Raw genomic sequence first — 17,108 nt, forward strand, 5'->3', positions numbered from 1 at the left:
CGGCATTTTCTGAAATGTATACGGAATAATGTTCCACACTGTAATACAACGCTCCAGCACTTTTATCTTGAAGGAATGCGGATTAGTTATAATACAAACGGTCAAACAACGCTTTAGTACTATTTTTCCTGATGGTATGCGGCGTAATTATAATACAAACGGTCCAACAACGCTCCGGCACTATTTTTCTTGAAAGTATGCGGAGTAGTTATAATACAAATGGTCCAACAACGCTTCAGCACTATTTTTTCTTGAAAGTATGCGGAGTAATTATAAAACAAACGGTCAAACAACGCCCCAGCACTATTTTTTCGGGAAGGTATGCGGACTTATTATAATTCCAAAAGTAAAACAGCACTTTTTAAGGTATACGAAGTAATTATAATACAATCTGTCAAACAACACGCCAGCACTAAGTATTTTCCTCGAATAAATTAAAACAATGATGGTTTAAAGGAGTATGACGCTATCTGGCTAATAAACCGTACATTGTTGTTTTTTTCGAGTTTGTATCTTTATTTACATCTCATCGTTGCACTTACCATAAAACACATACAATGTAAAATAACATTTAAAAACAGTGCAATCCATTCCATTCGGAATGATATGAGATGGTCCATGACATTTTACAGCAATATTTTACATATCTACACAATATTTATGTACATGTTTTCTAAAAGCTGACAGATTTGCTAAATTTACCATCATAAATTTAATATCAAGTAGTTAAAAATAATAATTAATAGTTTCTTTCAAAAAACAAACAAAAAATGAGCTAAAATGATATAACTTATTAGCAAAAATGTTTAAAAGCATGACAACATAATAAAACATAGTTAAGATGCTAATAAAGGCTAAACTTTATTTAAGTAAAAACGACGCCTTGTAAAATATTGTAAGAGGTTTTGGCACAGGTCCTTATCATAGTTGGAACTGTGTTTGAAAACAGGTAATTATATTTATCACTATCTTGCATATCGTTAAATATGTAAGTTTCCATTGAAGTCTTAGTATATAAGCCTTCCCTTAGATCATTGTAAACATTACAGTGCAACATAACGTGCAACTCACTTTCTACAGAATTATTTCCACAAAAAGGTCAAATTCTACTTTCAACAGTCAGGCCTTCATACTGACCACTTTCAATACGAATCGGGGCAACCCGAGTCTAATTTTACTAAAAGCTGACCGATGAGTAAGAGGCAAAATTATTTTACAATATTGTTCAGCTACATATTCAGACTTGAAAGCCCTATACAGTCGTAGCTTATTTTGACCATGCCCAGAAGACCCAATAATGTTCTGCAATCAATTATACCATTTGCTTTTGAAATTATGATATATACGTTCCTCAACAACTTGCACAAATCTAGCACAAATGTGACCATTTAAACGTAATTACATATTTAAGTCATTTGTCAAAGAAAGGACTTTACATAATAAAACCAGTTCTTGCACAGTTGAGTTGCATTGCTGTATGCGCAGAGTGCAGAGCGTTTGTTAAACCTGTAATCTTCTAATGTATATATGCTAACTTTGACCAGTACATTGATATATTTTTCCACTTGCAAACTATCGGGGGTTTCCAACCCATTTCACCAGCCAACCCATCGTTAGACGTATATTTACCAACACCAAGAATTATCTCTGAGCCCTGTTGTGTACAGCTTCAATACAAGCATATGACCGGTATCCCCAATGAGGAGCACTGTAACCCACAAAAGGCCACACAACTACGTCATACAGTCTTGTAAATACATCGTATCGGAGTCCACCAACAATCTTACATTTAGCAATCAGTAAACCTAGGGCTCGACTTGTAACATTTAGATCAAAGTGGTCTTAAAAAACACACAAGGGTAACTATATCTATCTACTGTTATTGACTAACTAGAACCAGACACAAAATTATAAGTTGTACGTTATACTGGTTTTGGTCTAAAATGGACTGTGTTGCTCTTAGTAGAATTAACATGCATATTGTTTATAGAACACCTGTCACCCAAGGCAGACAAAAGTAACTGCATACCATCTGCGGAATCGGCTGACAGAACAATGCCATCAGCATACATAATTATACAGACTCTGTCGTCATTAACAGGCACACCAATACCACACGATTTGAGATTAATTGACAAATCATTAATGAATAGATTAAACAATAGAGGCGATAGAATACCACCCTGTCTTAGGCCACAATCTACATCAAACCATTCAGTTTTAAAGGAATTAACCCTGACACAAGAGGAAACCGTATTATAATGGACTTTAAAGCTGTAAACATTTTACCACCAATACCTAGATCGGATAGCCTATTCAATAGTACATTTCTTTCAATAGCATCATATGCTTTTCTAAAATCAATATAGGCACAAAAAGTAGATTTACGAGACTTCATCCTTGTATCAATAATATTAAATAAAAACTTAATGTGATCTGTCATGCTTCTACGTTTCCTGAAGCCATTCTGCTCGTCAGATGTTATTTTCTTCAGACCATTTGCTTAGCCTGCTGTTTAACGTATGACAATACAATTTGTACATTGGTGACGCCAGGGAAATGCCCCTATAAGATAAAGCTGATTACCAAGTCAATATGCTAATATTCTATCAATATGCTAATATTCTATCCAAATGAAACTCCAAGCTACTTGGTGTTTCGTCAGGAATAAGATTTCCAACAAAAAATTGACCCGAAAGCACTAAAGCACTAAAGTAGCCTAATTTATCGAATTAGTGCAGGAAATTAACGTAAAATAGGGTTAAAATGTCTGGATCTACTCAATAAAATATGACAACATTCTTCAATTGGTTTAAACTTATGGAACAAAATTATATTGAGGGGGGGGGCTTTTGAACGGGGGGGCTTTTGATAAGGGGGGCTTTTGAACGGGGGGGCTTTTGATAGGGGGGGCTTTTGAACGGGGGGCTTTTGATAGGGGGGGCTTTTGATAGACACTCCTTTTTTTACCCGCCGTGGACGATTTAGGTATAGGATTAATGATGCACTTACTCCACAGTGATGGGACAATACCCTTATCAAAACAAATGCTAAACAATACGTTCAGAAAAGAAACAGACGCATCATTATTCAATACCTATACAGGAATATTGTCTACTCCACATGCTTTGCCTTTATTTACAGACATTATTGCTTTTCTGGACCGATATACCATCAATGAAACAAGGATCCATATTACCATCATTAGAAGCATAACTATTTCGACCATTAACATTACTTTGACTGCCAACAGATAATTTGAAGTATTAAACAGTGAGCTAGAATCATGTTTCCATTTGTTAAGGACAGTATTTACATCATTGTAACCATAAAAATTTTATGGGTGGGATTGTAACACCTGTAAAAGTTCGTTCTGTCAAAGCGACGGTAGTAACTTTGCGATATCTGGGCCGGTTAAAATAAAATATGACATTTGTTTTATTAAGCCAAAAACACCCAGTCAAAACAATTTTCCCCTTTGTACTATGAATAATAACTAAGGAGATATGTAATAAACGAGTTGTTGCTATGCGATATATGCTACTTACACTAGTTACAAGTTGTACTATTGTAGATGCTGCCACTTCAGTGTAAAACTGTAGCCCCGGCATACAGTGACAATATACATGTACCGCAAGAGTGCGGTCTTGTAAGAGAAACCAGAGTACTCAGATAAAACCGGCTGAGTGACCACAAATCAAACTCAAATATTGCCAGGCCGGGAATCGAAGCCGGGATGCCTTGTTGACAAGTGCGTGCGCCAACCAATACGCCAACCAAACAACCTTTCAGGTTGTAGGTGCCCTGATTCATGATGGTAGTACGGATAAAACGATCTTACTACTGTACCGACTGCAACATCTGTTCAGGCCATATCAATTATTTCAAACAGTCCATACAATCAAGTATAAATGTGTACATGAATTGGTCCTCCCCATTATTTTTCACTAACACACCCGTTCAGGTTAAACGTGTCGTTATATGAGCACTGCTCCCAGTGGCAACTACATTTAAAATTGTGAACGTGAAATAACTCTTACCATTGTAATCACTCCCACACCCCTTCAGATTACACGTGTCATTGTAGCAGCACATGTTACAGACTGGCAACAAGTCCTCCTGTCGTTTTACGCTGTGTGGAATGTCCACAAGCTTTCCATTATCGTCCTCGCATTTCGAGATTGTGCACAGCTGAAGCAAAAACAACACGTAAGAATATTATTTATTTTTTTGTAAACCGTATCGTCTTGTTGAGATGTGTCACTTGTTTTGCTTCATCATTATGCTCTCATTCATAGCTTGGTGAAACATGACGCTAACAGGTTTGTCCCCGTAGTTTTCATCGTTTTCTTAAACAAAATCAATACATACACTTGTATGGCAAACATAATTTTTGAGTGATAAACCTTTAACTACTTCTTATATAATGCATTTATGGAAAATATTAATTACTGATAACAAGATAGTAACCGTGTATTTAATAGCTGAAAACGCAAAAATATTAACTGATTGGTGAGTGATAAAAGATTTATTGTGATCTTGTATCGTCTCACCAGGCAGAAATACCGTGTTTTCTGTACCTTTCTTTGAAATTCAACACGGCATCCTTCATAAAAATCATTGTTTTCGACATTTAATCATCCTTTTTTGTAAATTAAAACAATTGTATTAATGGTGGTAAATCTTATTTGGGAGAAAGAGTGCATCTTTGATATTAATACAACTTACCTCCACATCCCGGCATCCTGCTTTGTACTGCTGAACTCCTGAGCCAAGGTTTATATATCTCTCTATGTAGCACGCCTATAAGCACAAGTGCACTTATTATAAGATGCATTAAATGATTGCATATCAACCATCCATAAAAATGGTGGCCTACAACAACAATGTGAAATGCATTCGACCTTTACGTTATGTAAGATATTAAAAATGTGTTTGTTTGGACTTTAAGACTCAAACTGGCCATAGGTCCATATTAACCAAGGTCCCAGACTACAACTCGCTATAGGTCCATATTCGCTAAGGTCCAAGACTAAACTCGCCATAGGTCCATATTCGCTAAGGTCCCAGACTAAAACTCTTCATAGGTCCATATTCGCTAAGGTCCCAGATTAAACCTCGCCATAGGTCAATATTCGCTAAGGTCCAAGACTAAACTCGCCATAGGTCCATATTCGCTAAGGTCCCAGATTAAACCTCGCCATAGGTCAATATTCGCTAAGGTCCAAGACTAAACTCGCCATAGGTCCATATTCGCTAAGGTCCCAGATTAAACCTCGCCATAGGTCAATATTCGCTAAGGTCCAAGACTAAACTCGCCATAGGTCCATATTCGCTAAGGTCCCAGATTAAACCTCGCCATAGGTCAATATTCGCTAAGGTCCAAGACCAAAACTCGCCATAGGTCCATATTCGCTAAGGTCCAAGATTAAACCTCGCCATAGGTCAATATTCGCTAAGGTCCAAGACCAAAACTCGCCATAGGCCCACATTCGCTAATGTTCCAGACTCAAACTGGCCATAGGTCCACATTCGCTAATGTCCCAGACTCAAACTGGCCATAGGTCCACATTCGCTAATGTCCCAGACTCAAACTGGCCATAGGTCTACATTCGCTAATGTCCCAGACTCAAACTGGCCATAGGTCCACATTCGCTAATGTCCCAGACTCAAACTGGCCATAGGTCCACATTCGCTAATGTCCCAGACTCAAACTGGCCATAGGTCCACATTCGCTAATGTCCCAGACTCAAACTGGCCATAGGTCCACATTCGCTAATGTCCCAGACTTAAACTGGCCATAGGTCCATATTCGCTAAGGTCCAAGACTCAAACTCGCCATAGGCCCACATTCGCTAATGTCCCGGATTCAAACTGGCCATAGGTCCACATTCGCTAATGTCCCAGACTCAAACTGGCCATAGGTCCACATTCGCTAAGGTCCAAGACTCAAACTCGCCATAGGCCCACATTCGCTAATGTTCCAGACTCAAACTGGCCATAGGTCCACATTCGCTAATGTCCCAGACTGAAACTGGCCATAGGTCTACATTCGCTAATGTCCCAGACTCAAACTGGCCATAGGTCCACATTCGCTAATGTCCCAGACTCAAACTGGCCATAGGTCCACATTCGCTAATGTCCCAGACTCAAACTGGCCATAGGTCCACATTCGCTAATGTCCCAGACTCAAACTGGCCATAGGTCCATATAAGCTAATGTCCCAGACTCAAACTGGCTATAGGCCCATATTCGCTAAGGTCCAAGACTCAAACTCGCCATAGGCCCACATTCGCTAATGTCCCAGACTCAAACTGGCCATAGGTCCACATTCGCTAATGCCCCAGACTCAAACTGGCCATAGGTCCATATTCGCTAAGGTCCAAGACTCAAACTCGCCATAGGCCCACATTAACTAAGGTCCAAGACTCAAACTGGCCATAGGTCCTCATTCGCTAATGTCCCAGACTCAAACTGGCCATAGGTCCATATTCGCTAAGGTCCAAGACTCAAACTCGCCTTAGGCCCACATTAACGAAGGTCCCAGACTCAAACTCGCCAAAGGCACACATTCGCTAAGGTCCCAGAATCAAACTCGCCATAGGCCCAAATTCGCCACGGTCCAAGACGCAAAGTGATCATAGGCCCACATTCGCTAAGGTCCAAGCCTCTGACTGGCCATAGGCCCACATTTGCGATTGCCCCAGACTCAAAATGGGCATAGGCCCACATTTGCTAATGTCCCAACCTCAAACTGGCTATAGTTCTACATTCACTAAGGCCCCAGCCTCAAACTGGCCACAGGCTCACATTCACCTAGGTCCAAGACTCACACTGGCTATAGGCCCAAATTAACTAAGGCCCCAGACTCAAACTGGCCACGGGCTCACATTTACTAAGGTCCCAGCCTCAAACTGGCCATAGGCCCACATTCACTAAGGTCCCAGACTCAAACTCGCCATAGGCCCACATTCGCTAAGGTCCCAGATTCAAACTCGCCATAGGCCCACATTCGCTAAGGTCCCAGATTCAAACTCGCCATAGGCCCACATTCGCTAAGGTCCAAGACTCAAACTCACCATAGGCCCTTATTCACTAAGGTTCTAGACTCAAACTCACCATAGGCCCACATTCACTAAGGTTCTAGACTCAAACTCACCATAGGCCCACATTCACTTAGGTCCTAGATTCAAACTTGCCATAGGCCCACATTCACTTAGGTCCAAGACTCAAATTTGCCATAGGCCCACATTCACTTAGGTCCTAGATTCAAACTTGCCATACGCCCACATTCACTTAGGTCCTAGGCTCAAACTCGCCATAGTCCCACATTCACTTAGGTTCTAGACTCAAACTCACCATAGGCCCACATTCGCTAAGGTCCTAGACTCAAACTTGCCATACGCCCACATTCACTTAGGTACTAGACTCAAACTTGCCATACGCCCACATTCACTTAGGTCCTAGACTTAAACTTGCCATACGCCCACATTCACTTAGGTCCTAGACTCAAACTTGCCATACGCCCACATTAACTTAGGTCCTAGACTCAAACTTGCCATAGGCCCACATTCACTTATGTCCTAGACTCAAACTCACCATACGCCTACAATCGCTAAGGTCCTAGACTCAGACTTGCCATACGCCCACATTCACTTATGTCCTAGACTCAAACTTGCCATAGTCCCACATTCACTTAGGTGTTAGACTCAAACTTGTCATACGCCCACATTCACTTAGGTCCTAGACTCAAACTTGCCATACGCCCACATTCACTTCGGTCCTAGACTCAAACTTGCCATACGCCCACATTCGCTAAGGTGTAGAGTTCGATACACGAAGTTTCAGACTCAATACTAAATAATAATTGAATAATGTTTAAAAAGTTGCTTTTATCGGAAACATACCTTCAAAGTTGTTATATGATGTGACAAATGTTAGTTTTTCATCTTTTACACCTTTTGAACATAAACGAATTATAAAAATATATTTAATACATTCAAGAAAGTGCAATTCCAGGCCCTCGTCATACCTCAGTTGGTCCACATTCCTTGAATGTGTTGCATTGTGACAGCGATTCTACGCCATTCCCACAGTCTAAACAGGCTATGGACCAGACACCTAAACCAAACAGATGCAATGATTAGTAATAGTGAAGAACACATATAGACATATATATATGACAACACCCAAGATAAAATTGAATGTAAATACTATGATGGCTGCTCCTGGTTCCACGCCTTTCTCTATGGGCCATATAGCTAGAAGCAGAAAGATGACAAGTGATGCATACATTACATAGATATATTATGTGTGTATATATAAAAGCTATGATCGATGGACTATAAAAAAAAATATTATAAAAATCGTAATTGCTCCTCCAGATCCCACGCCATTTTCGCAGTGTACACACGCCATGGGCCACACGCCATTTATCAAATGGATTTCAGACTCGCCGTTCAAGTCTGCTCAATCAAGAACAGACACAGCATCTAACATTTCTAGTGTTAGTGTGCATAAACCTAAGACTAATGCTAGTATATATGCACACATGCCACGGCGGACGTAGGGTCGGAAATATCTACGGCCTAAAGAAATTATCAGACCGCCGCAGCGGTCAAAAACTGTAGCAGTCACAAATGTTACGGTAGCCACATGTCGTATTTTGAATTTGTTATTCATTATTAACCATCTGATCAATATCAAAAGGATAATAGTTCATGAAAATGGATGAACTTTTAAATTAATTCCCGGGTGTTTTTCAAAGACTGCCCTAAGGCAATACCTGGATACTATCAATTGTCCGCTTGTTCCATTAATAATAATTTGTTGTCCATTTGTTCGTAATAGCTTCGTGTCCGGCCTTTTTATCCTATATGTGTAAACACCATGTAGGTGAATGTTGGGACAAGTTAGATAGATTCTTTTGATCCTCAAACAATATAGAGCATAACATATTTATAACATATAATACATGAATATACAATTGATATTTAATCATAACATAGAATAGAATAGGAAAATGATATGCATGACATCCGTTTTAGGGTACACAACATTGCAAAGAATAGGAAATAAATGGCATGTCCCTACAAAAATATTCGACGACCTTTCCCGCGACTTAAATTCTAACAATGAATGTGAGCGCCAAATTAAGAAAATCAAGCGAAGAATTACCGGAAAAGGAATTAAAGGTACTAGAGGTACAATAGTTATCTCCCTTATAATTAAGATTTTTGAAGCAAAAATTGCAAATTACATACATGTATGTGGTAAAGTGGCCTGCTGAGAAAATGTAGGTATCGTGGTACCGTCTTGAAAATACGTACTTGACTATGGTCGCTGCGCGTAAATGATCGGAAACCGGACATCATTTCTAATAATTGTTATGAATAATGCATTTGACAAAATTCATCATACTGTTTTACTGTGAGCCATAAAATTTTCGCCAAAGGCACTGCCTAGTAGTATCGTTCGAACGACAAAATAACAAAATATGTTCTGAAATGAAATACATTTGATCAGAACATAGTGTGCACTTAGTAACGTAAGGTCTGCTGAAAACTTTACTTAAAGCTTGAGCCACCGTCATACTCCTATATGTGTAAACACCTTGTAGGTAAATGTTTGGAAGGGGATTAATTTCGCTGACCCTTCCAAGGCGGTGACCTTTCAAATTTCCATTCAATAAATGGCGGCGTAGTAATTTGGTCATGTATTCATGCCCTATTTAATAGTGTTTTCTTTTTAAAAAAATGTAACATAAATGCATTAATTAGTTTCAGAAATGAATGTTCATAAAATGTTTGCCATAAAAAAACGATTTAATAATAATCTGTAAAAAAATATATTTTATCCACGAACCGGAAATAGAAAATTGACAACTACGTCAGCTATAATTTTGCGTGAGGGGCGTCACACGGGTAGCGGCGTAAAGGGGTTATTAAGAAAAATGAATTAAAATACTAATATAGGTATAGTTGTATAGTGTCTGTTGTCTATAAGTATTTTCGAGAAACTGGATCCAGAACTGTAAGCACAGTGCGACAGGTATCAGACGGCAATGTTTTTGTCGTTTTTTTAGAAGCAGTTTTAGGAACGCGACCCACAAAAAGCTAGTGCTCTGCTAGCTCCATTAACCAATATGTTATTTGTTAATGCCTGATAACCTCATACAATTTTGAAAGGTATTTGGTGTCTGATTATTAATTTGTAAAGTAAAAGCCCGTAAGTGCATCAAACATAAACGAGTAAAAGTTTTTATATTTTCTCTTTATTCCAGCTGAAATCGTACATGAAGGTCATATTTTGCAATCAATGAATGCCAAAATAAACTATGTTTGTTAAGTTTGTGTCTGCACATTTTTCTGCCCACAAAACCTTTCAAATGATACCAAAATAAATAGGTGGTCCCCAGGCATCAAAAACGCACATATGTGTAGGTCGGATACCTTAAAACTTGGTCAGCGATATACCTTAAAACTTGGTCAGCGATATACCTTAAAACTTGGTCAGCGATATTTAAGTATACCACGTAAACTTACCAGTAAGGTATCCACAGAACAGTGTCAGTATGAGCCAACCTTAAAGTAAACAACGTTTTATTAAGTTAGTATAAGGCTTGTAAAAGTGTTATTCAAAATAGTTGGGGTCAGAAAAAAAAACATATTAAATACAACATATATATTTATATGTTTAAATCGGTCGGATAAACTGGTTGAATTAGTGATATAAAGGAATAATTACAAACATAATGGCCAGCTCTTTTTTCGATAACATCTCAAAAAAGGCTAGGTTTGTTGGTTTGTTTTTGGATGGAAGGGGGGTCTTTACCATACCGACCTATTGAAGGAAATTTTAAATAAAATGGAAAAGTTATTATTTAGGAAATTCACTAAATACACACTTCGACAAGTAGTGTAGGGACGGGAAAAAAAAATAGGGATAGGGTGGGTGATACATTCTCAGTGTAAGCTTACATATCAGTGCAACGCTCATGTTATCACATGTATTACATGTAAGTCACATGCAAGTACGATCATTATGAAAAATACTAGATTTTATAGAACTTCCGCCAATAGGAAGGGAGAAAACTTAAATAAACCTTTAGAAATAAAACTAAATAACGAATCAAGACGAGTCAAAGAAAGAAGAAAGGGGGAACAATGCGGGATTAAGAAATATTATTGTGGCAAGGATACCCTCACTGGACATATATTGAATTTTCTGAAAGTTTGTTAAATCTTAAATATTTAACAAAGCAATGTGCTAATGAGAATTGATGCGTACAAGGTGGTGTCCCCAACATTTATCAATAAAGATAATTTGATGTGTATGTGGTCTGTAAGGTGGTATTTGTACGGTGTATGTCTCTCATTCAGTGTGCCTTTGCCATGCACCTCTAAACATGGTCTTTGTAAAAGGCTACTGGGTGTTTCCCTGTAGGTTCGACTGTCTTATCTATAATTTGGAACTCCTCGGCCATTTTCCATATCGAAAACAATCTCGGATATATGCCGGTACATCAATAAAAGTAGTTCGTAAAAATTTAAATACTAGTAATAATATTAATTAAGTGTAGTGTTATAAAGTGTATTGTGTATATCCAAGTTAAAAAACAGCAAGTGAAGTGAATTATTGCATAGATAATTAATATTTCCAAGAGTAAAGTCATTAAGTTAAACTGCTAAATTAAAATTACTACGCGATCTTCTTGCAGCGTAGTTAAAAAGTAAATATTTCTGACATGGTAAACCGTCCATATGTATACGAGGTAGTTTTCGATGGGAAATGGCCGGGGAGTTCCGAATGTGTTATTAAACTTCACCGTGACCTAGAGGTTAAGGCGTCCGTCGGGGGTCAAAGATTCGAGTCTCATAAGGGACTTGTTCTGACGTCGAGGGTTACCGATTGCCTTTCTGCCAGGCGCCAAGCATATTGGATAGGAAATAGGGTAATGTAGGTGTATCATAAGCCAAGCGGGCTGGCCCTTAACTGGAAGGGGTGAAACTAATGACTCTAAACACACACTTTACTAAACATTTAGCATGGTGCAAATTTTTAATTGAATGGCAGGATTGTATGAGAGTAATGAGGTATAGTTACAATGTGTCCACGTCTCACTAAAGTTACGAGCAGATAGGCGATTTTCTCGACGACTGACAAGTCATAAAGGACAATGGTAATGTTAAGCAGGAAACATATTCCAGTGTCGCCGAACCATTCCAGGTGAGAAACAATTGTTTAATTAAATTAAAAGGAAACCCACGTTTCTAAAATAATCATATTTACCTTTCGAAACATCCATTTCGTAACCAAACTATTAGTACATAGTACCTATATGTGAACGAGCGACAGATAAGGTTCTCTAAGTCTTCCTTTTCTTATCAGAAGTAATGTTGCGTGAGAGTAGGTCAACAGTTTGGGGCACAAATTGATGTCATGTGACGAGTATACACTCATAATTAAGAAGTATCACTAGGAGTGATGTATGCTCCCTGGATGCCCTGTGTCGATGAGAAGGCATCCGTTAAGTTAATGGTCGCAAGTTCTACTACCACATAGGATTAAGGAATGTAACATCTGTGAAATAAGACACAAAATTTTCTTTTAAGCTTTTAAAGGCCTAGCATAATTGTTTATTGATTTTACTGTTGGGTTGACTGTTGCTGTTAATAAAGAGAATGCAATGGGTGATGTATTGACTATTTAGTAAAACATTCAATAATATCTGTGGTGGGGGTATATTAAGTATAAAAAGAATCAAAGGGCAATCACTCTAAAACAACATTTATAAAATAATGTTTCTATTGTACAATGGTGTGGTATAAAGACACGACGGAGAACCGATCTGTGTAGTCACGAATATAATGGCGCAATTACGTTCAATTTCGAGAGAACAAAATAAGTGCATTTAAACAATACCCATTATTTTTTAAAAAGAAAAAACATTTACGAGCGAGTTTAGTGCGTTGATTATAACTTTCTCAATCGTGCCGCCACATCTTTTGTTGCTGAAAATGGCATCGATTGGACTTGAAAGTCAAAAAAAGGTTTCTTTATATTGTTTTTGAATGAATTGAAGGAGTACCATGAACGAACCGTCGATTTTCAAGACTTAATGACATAATTTTAGAGGACCAAAACATATTCCGATTTAAAGAACTTAATATTGAGCATTTCGTGCACAGCAATATTTTTCGCTAAGATAATTAAAGAATGTAGTTTTGAGTACATATTTTAGATCCCGAATTCGAACACACCTGCTCCATAATATTTGTGAATACTACGGCTTGATTCTCCATCGTGAAACGTTTCCTTGTAAATTTGACCTATCGAAAAATCTGACGTCAAAGTTTCCTGTAAATAAAAATAGAAAATGAAATATATAGGCTATAGTCAAACTATAGGCTGCTGGATATTCTGTTCAACTATATACAGACTGGTACATTTCCTCCAACGTATACGTGAAGGCGATTTTGGATGGTTACATAAAGGCTCCAGCGTTTCAATTTCATAAACGTAAACCTATTGCCGGCCTTTTGTCCAAAGGGAGAAAACTGGGTCAACTCTGTGGGAAGTTTCCAGAAGGCAACCATAATTATCTCCCTTGTGTCGCATGCTGATGTGCTTGATGTGCACCTCACTCTCCAATAACTTTATACAGCGTTGTTGTAAATGCGAGTCATTGACTGAAAGACTTATTGTGTATAGATTGTGTTCTTGCTCAACCTTATTCATTTAGCACGAGGATTAAAATGTGGGACTATATAATGTCATAATATAAAACTAGAACATTGGATTGCGGCTGGAAAGCCCGGCCAATCAATGCGTATAATTGTTAACACTCGCAGCAAATTTACCAAGTGGTGTATATCTTGCAAAAAAATGTTTGCACCACGTGCAAGTAAAATATTGTTAAGTCGAAATTAGAAAGCCATTATGCAGCGTTTATAAACACTTCAGTTTGCATACCTAGTTACTTCGTTTTCGGGCTAGACCTGCTATAATGTTTAGATAACATTTCATTTTGTGATGTTTTTCATTATTATATTGATGAAAAACATGTTAAATGATTGATTTATAACTTACAACTTAAGTGTGATGCAAAGGTGGATACTAGAATTTCGTTTTTGGTCTAGCTTTTACCTAATAATTCGCATCTGAACTATGTTCTGTGTGTCACTGCATGTGTGCAGATATATGTGTATATAAGTATCAATGTATCGTACTTTGTATTTCAAGTGTGATGTTCTTTGCTCTTCATTTATTTGAAGAAAATAAATATCTATCTATCTATCTATCTATCTATGTGACAAGCTCTTTCATGATACATAAAAGACGTTTCATATTTCCTTCATTGAATAAAAATAGTTACATTCTGCTAAAAATAAAACGCCGGGATACAGAAATATAACGCGGAAATAGCCGAACAAGCAAGAACTCATACTCGGACCACAATACAACACATATATTTTTATGGTTTGGACCTCATTCTGCTAAATATAGAGCGCACTAACACAAAAAATGGGTTAAAACGAAATGAAAAGAAGTAGTTTTTGCGGTCTCAAAAACCGTAGTGATACCAAAACTTTAGAATTTGATCATTTGAGTTAACCCCAGTTCGGCTTATTCTGGTTCATATAATGCTGGCATAGAAACCACATACTTGCAATGTTACTTTTCATACAAACGCCAAACAGAGATATCTCATAATAATTGTAATAACTTTCATTGTTAGGCAGCATATTCTTACTTTACAATAGCAAAATGCACTGCCATCAACAGGTTCTCGCTGGAAAGAACTAAGTCATTTGGAACTCTTCGGCCATTTTCTATCGAAAACAACCTGGGATGTATGCCGGTATATCAGTACAAATAGTTCGTAAAATTTTAAATAATAGTTTTTAATAATTGTAGTCAATTCACGTGTACTTGTCTACGTTTAAAGTGATTGCCAGTGAAGTGTATTATTGCATAAACAATAACGATTCCCAAGAGCGAATTCAAAATGTTTTACTGCTAAATTACAATTATTACGCGATCTACTTGCAGCGTAGTTAAATGTAAAGATTTCTGATATGTAAACCGTCCAGTTACACCCAAAGTTGTTTCCGATGGAAAAATGGCCGAGGTTTTCCGAATGTACTACTAAGTAATACACCCGCATTTGTATCTATTAAAAACGAGTTCATTTATTCGTTATATGCTGGTCAAATGCAAACCAGCAGTCATGTCATCGTGTGCGAATTGCGTAGTACATGTATTTTCAACACTGTAAGTCAAAAGTAATATATAATAAAATTAAATTTTGACGATCTATATATAGAAAATAGAACTCGTTCTTTTTTCTGTAGATTGTCTATAGTGGACCCTTACTTAGTTCGTATTTGTCAGAGTCGATTTACGTAAAGTTAATGAACAGAAAAATTAAAAAAAATCCTCGATTGGAATCAGCCAACCTTAAAAAATGAAACACTAACCATATGCTACCTTTCCGCGCCGTAGCCACACTGTGGCAAAACGAGGCTGCTGACTCGGTTAAAATTTGCAGAGCAAAAACATAAAATACATTAGAAGAATGAAATCTGAATTCGAGAGAAACGACTACAATGTTTCATTCATTCTCTCTGTCCTTTAGCACTGTCGGGACTCCGTACACAATGTCCCAAGTCCTACGACAGCGCTGTTATGTTCGCACAGTGACGGCAAGCTTTAATGTTTGAAATATGTATCCGTTTTGTTCGAATGAGTCCGCATGAATTTGCCCTACTAAGATCAATAAAGTTTGTAAAGAGAAAAACAGAATCAATACATGGGTCATTAAACACAGCTAATTCCGATAAAAAAGACATGTTCATATAGAAATCCGTGAATATTCCATTGGCTTTGTGGACATGCCACGGACCAATACAGAAACAATGTACTGTTTTAAAGCTTATTGAATGCTACAACAATGAAACATTGACCTAGCGAAGTGGCGATGGAAAGGGTTTGATCGGAGGTGAGAGTGCATCGACAATGAGTGGCTAAGTAGGTGGGCGCTCAGGCTAGGATAACTGACCTTGATCATCATGCTAATTTCCGTACGCATTGCAAGAGCAATGATTGTTTTAATTGTAGTTGTTTCCTCATGCACTAAGGTTTCACCGATTCGCAATCTTTTAACACGTTTCAACAACTTCATTTCTATTTTCATCAGTAGACGTATGTCAGAAACAGCGCAGTGTGTGATCTTTAAGCCGATGCACCAGCATGTGAGAAGGAAAAAGGCAAATCTGTCATATTTCAGTGTGTTTCAAGATGACAGACTCCCCCTAACTCTCAGATACAAGATAAATATCATGAATTAATTCCAATCAACACCTTGTCAGTTTCTTTATGAACGGCGCACTGGGTGATATTGTTGACGAATCATGTGGTCAGTCAGCTTCTGATGTATCAATGTATTTCGGGTCAATGGAAAGTTCCGAGTTAGCGGTTGTGGTATGTTTGACTCAATATATATTTGCATTTATAAGACATCTGTCTGTGAACTTGCAAGCCAACGATTCCGACTCCGCGGTACCAACGACTTCGACAACGCGAGCGAATTGTGACTGTACTTTGAAAAAAAAAATGTTGTGACTGCAAATAGCTGTACAAATAAATATAATGCCATGGAAACGACGGAGTGTTGATAGACAAAATCACAGGGCAAGTGCCGGTTTAAATAGATCAGTAGTAGACCATTATAAGCTTTATCACTTCTATTCATTCTAAGACCTAAGGTTTTAGCTTAAGAGTTATAGAAGGGTGCTGCACCCTGTCCTTTTTGGAAGCACCCTTCTGCCCTCCTGGAACCTGTATGTGCACCCTCCTGCCCTCCTGGAACCTGTATGTGCACCCTCCTGCCTTTATAGAATTAAATGCTTAAATATTGTTTGTGTTTGTTTAAAACTTAAAATGTGATTATAAATTCATGCAATGTTGACATATTTTGGTAGTTGAAACCTTATATTTACTTCAGTTAAGCACAAGTCCTAACATTTATTGTAAAATTCGTAAGGATCCAATTTTTCACAGCCCAACACAATGTGCCCTTTTCTCCCTTAGCACCCTGACCCTTT

The 17,108-nt window shown here is 37.9% G+C and overlaps 1 long non-coding RNA gene across 1 annotated transcript; it reads right to left on the minus strand.

Moving 5' to 3' along the window:
* Positions 1-4,728: 4,728 nt before the first annotated feature.
* On the minus strand, positions 4,729-12,388 carry LOC128223655 (uncharacterized). The gene is made up of 4 exons (XR_008259317.1): positions 12,292-12,388; positions 10,545-10,583; positions 8,033-8,121; positions 4,729-4,803 (listed from the first exon to the last, which is right to left on the minus strand). It is a non-coding gene; the product is annotated as an uncharacterized LOC128223655 (long non-coding RNA).
* Between the last annotated feature and the right edge of the window lie 4,720 nt (positions 12,389-17,108).

The sequence above is a fragment of the Mya arenaria genome, chromosome 17 (genome assembly GCF_026914265.1).
Source record: "Mya arenaria isolate MELC-2E11 chromosome 17, ASM2691426v1".
Taxonomy (NCBI): Eukaryota; Metazoa; Mollusca; class Bivalvia; order Myida; family Myidae; genus Mya; species Mya arenaria.